At 43.7% G+C, this 4,152-nt stretch overlaps 1 long non-coding RNA gene across 1 annotated transcript; it reads right to left on the bottom strand.

Annotated features, from left to right (window-relative positions):
- Positions 1 to 2,252: 2,252 nt before the first annotated feature.
- LOC135383851 (uncharacterized) lies at positions 2,253 to 2,975 on the bottom strand. Its single transcript, XR_010420106.1, has 6 exons — positions 2,862 to 2,975; positions 2,730 to 2,801; positions 2,598 to 2,669; positions 2,466 to 2,537; positions 2,334 to 2,405; positions 2,253 to 2,273 (listed from the first exon to the last, which is right to left on the bottom strand). It is a non-coding gene; the product is annotated as an uncharacterized LOC135383851 (long non-coding RNA).
- Between the last annotated feature and the right edge of the window lie 1,177 nt (positions 2,976 to 4,152).

The raw sequence follows: 4,152 nt of genomic DNA, 5'->3' as shown, positions 1-4,152 counted from the left end.
GGTGCGAATATTCCGTACGATATAAGTGAACCCTGGTTAATATGAACCCCGATAATCTGACGTACTCACTTTATGACCCTTTCTCTTGGGAATCAATCTCGTTAGTATGACAATCCCCTTGTCCGACTATGACTGAGATTTTTGTCACAAGTAGGGTCAAACACAGGTATTATCTTTTCGTTATTATGACCACGTCACATGACCCGTAGAGGAGTCCCAAGGAGACGCTACCACATGCCTTAGGCAGAGGGTGACACATGTTGAAGTATAGGGCGCCAAGGTTTGGAATAAATCCTGATGTTGTTGACTTCGGATGTCAAACTGTGCTACTGATGTTGTGCACGTAAGAATGGCCGGAACGAAGCGGTCTCTGAAGTCAGCGGAGTGTGCGTTTCTCGTTAGTATGACAATTCGCTTTATGACCAAGAACGGTGGTGGTCATATTAACGCGGGTTCACTGTATACGCATATGGAAAAGTTCAATGCACAGTAGTTGGTCCGTTTATTACCACCCCGTCTCCAGCAAGAGTACTTCACGTTAGCTTTTACATCTAAGATCTTGTATCTACTATCTTGCAAGCTATTCAAGACTACATTACGCTGCTAGCGCAAATTGGAACCTGCATTGGCTTCCTTGCTGAAATATCAGTAATAAGCTCTGTAAAATTAAGCTGTTTAAGAATGTCCCTTTGCATAACACTGACAGGTATTAAGTCTGCCGTGCGTCATGGCTGCCCGATGACAGTTCTTTATGAGCTTCAGTATCGAAAATGAGCACTCACAGGAACTGTTGCTAACCATCACAGTGAGATATACAGGGTGGTCTACCAACCATGATATACATTCATGGGAAATAACGTAGGCAACTGAGAGACATGCGGTCAGCGGATTTTTTTCTGTCAGGGAGATTTACCACATATTATTAGTACCATTTCTATTTCAATTGATGGAAATTTAATTTCCTGAAATTTCCAAGTCAACCTAACGTTTTCTTTGTGGAAATGGGTTCCTCATGGTCATTTTGCTCAGCATAGCAAGTATAGCACCTGTGACGGAACGACAATTGCTGAAGCAAATTCGCGGAAAATCCACAGAAAGCAGTCGTTGGCTCCGCCTCTTTTTTGTCGGCGCTAGTTTGAGCGCCAAAAATTGATTTCCTTCCCTGCCTGTCAAAATGTCGGGTGACCTCGTTTTTCATAAGATAGCTCTGATTCCCTCACTCACCGCGCGTGTTTGTTCTGTGAGTTGGGATTCTAACCCTATCCCCGTCGTATGGCGTGTCAATGTAACTTCCTTTCGTCGCACTTTGGCACTCAATCCAGAACCGACAAAAAAGAGGACTCATTTCCTCGTTGCGCTACAGGTGCTATATGCTACAAAATGACCACGAGGAACCCATTTCCGCAAAGGAAACGTTAGCCTGACTTGGGAAATTTCGTAGTTCAATTCAAGAAATTAAATCTCCATCAACTGAAATGAAATAAAAATCTTACCAATATGTGACAAATGTTCCTGGTACAAAAGAAAAATCTCTTGACCGCATGCCTCTCCGTTGCCTACGCTATTTACCACGAATTTCTATCGTGCGTGGTGCACCACCCCGTATACGATAAGCAGCCTCTACATAAGGGAAAACTTCCTTCACTCTCTTCTCTATAATATGCGTGTAGGAGGATAGAGCAACGCTTCTCAGCTCAGTGTAAACGATTTGTCTGATCTGCTAAAAGTCTCTGTACACTGTAAAAAATTTCACCGTAAAAAAAACGTGCAAATGCAGGGAAAGTTGGCTGCCAAACATTGGCCGTTTTTTTTTTACGGTGATCCCGTATAAGTTGTGCCCGTGAAAAGTACTGCATTGGTCAGTAATTTTAACAGGGATACGCCGTGTAGCATTACTGTACTGTGGTCGTTAAAAAAACTGCATTGGCCATGCAGTAATTTTAACTGGCATATACCGTGTACCCTTATCGTGCTGTGCCCGTCCCTGGAGCCCCTCTATTTTTTTTTCTACATATAGTCGTAGCAATGAGAGCAGTTTAAGCAATGCCCATGCGCAACACATTGTGATGTTTGTCACATTGGGATTTATTTTCTATGTACACAGTGATGAAAATGCGCCAGTCACCTCTGGCATCAAAACCCTGCAAAGAGAAAGGAAACTGTTACAGGGAACAGGGCAATTGACATGCAGTTATACTCATCGTTTATTTTTTCAAGGGAAGAACATACCAAGGAACCATGTGCACCCATCAGTCAGCTCTGGCATCAAAATACTGCAAAGAGAAAAGAAACTGTTACAGGGAGCAGGGCCATTGACATGCAGTTATACTCACCATTTATTTTTTCAAGGGAAGAACATACGAAGGAACCATGTGCACCCATCAGTCAGCTCTGGCATCAAAATACTGCAAAGAGAAAAGAAACTGTTACAGGGAGCAGGGCCATTGACATGCAGTTATACTCACCATTTATTTTTTCAAGGGAAGAACATACGAAGGAACCATGTGCACCCATCAGTCAGTTCTGGCATCAAAATACTGCAAAGAGAAAAGAAACTGTTACAGGGAGCAGGGCCATTGACATGCAGTTATACTCACCATTTATTTTTTCAAGGGAAGAACATACGAAGGAACCATGTGCACCCATCAGTCAGCTCTGGCATCAAAATACTGCAAAGAGAAAAGAAACTGTTACAGGGAGCAGGGCCATTGACATGCAGTTATACTCACCATTTATTTTTTCAAGGGAAGAACATACCAAGGAACCATGTGCACCCATCAGTCAGCTCTGGCATCAAAATACTGCAAAGAGAAAAGAAACTGTTACAGGGAGCAGGGCCATTGACATGCAGTTATACTCACCATTTATTTTTTCAAGGGAAGAACATACGAAGGAACCATGTGCACCCATCAGTCAGTTCTGGCATCAAAATACTGCAAAGAGAAGGGAAACTGTTACAGGGACAGGGCAATTGACATGCAGTTATACTCATCGTTTATTTTGTCGAAGGAAGAACATATGAAGGAACCATGTGCACCGATCAGTCAGCTCTGGCATCAAAACACTTCAAGAGAAAGGAAATTAGACTCACTGTTTTCTTTTTCAAAGGAAGAACATAAGAAGGTGCACATAAAACGCGGAGACGGCGTAGTGAAGATTCGTAGTGAACAGACGCGAACACGAATGGACGTGACATACTTTCGTGGTTTCGGAGAGCAAATCGATTCGAGGCGACCGCCCTGGTGTGTTCTTGTAACGTCCCAAAATGTGACATCCGAGTTTTGCATAGTTCGCCGCCGTGTGCACACATAATGCATGACAGCACGGTATTCTGCTCGGTTCATGTACACCTCTACGGTGGTCAACTCATCAGAGTGTTAAAAACACAAGGGCACCTTCCGCAACGATACATTACAATAAGAGCGTCTTGATCACCCTACGAGCCAGGACGCATGACACACGGAGAACTAGGGAGACGCTTCACAGCAAACGCAAGCCACGATTTAACTGGTGTCACAAAAGTTGAACAAAAACCAGGCATACGGTGCACCACACTCAAATCGCAAAGAACATGATGTGCGAACGGAAATGTGCTTACCTGACTATGTGCATTCACGAGATTTACAACAACCGCTTCGTCAGTATCCTTCGTCAACCATCGTCGGCGCACGATGTTCCGCTTCCGGCGGTTGCGAATGACGGCAATGCCCCGTACTTGGCTTGGCCTTGCCTCCGCATTGAAGTTTTTGGCCGGCGCATGATGATGGCGCCACCGTTTTACGTAGTTTTCGCAGTATTTTTCATTACGATAACACGCCGTCGTCAGATACTATTAAACGCCCGTAGAAATCACAGTTATTTTTTTTTTTTTTTTTCAGTGTAGTTCGCTTCCCATTCGCTTTTCGAATCGGTAGAATCAGTCGTTTGATTCGGGCACAAACGACTTGCTAAAACTCGATTGTATTTTTTCGGGGAACGGACACCAGAAACCAAAAGTAGGTAAGACAGCGTCCGTTGCTTTTCACTCGTACCACCGAATATCTGTTGTCAAGAAAGGCGAAACTGAATATTTCGAAATACAGCGACTAGACCTCGCGAAATCACGTAATTTCTGAATTTCTGAACATGAAATTATGACGGGATCTCTGGATT

The sequence above is a fragment of the Ornithodoros turicata genome, chromosome 2, assembly GCF_037126465.1.
Source record: "Ornithodoros turicata isolate Travis chromosome 2, ASM3712646v1, whole genome shotgun sequence".
NCBI classification, from domain to species: domain Eukaryota; kingdom Metazoa; phylum Arthropoda; class Arachnida; order Ixodida; family Argasidae; genus Ornithodoros; species Ornithodoros turicata.
This window is presented reverse-complemented; position numbering and strand designations above follow the sequence as displayed.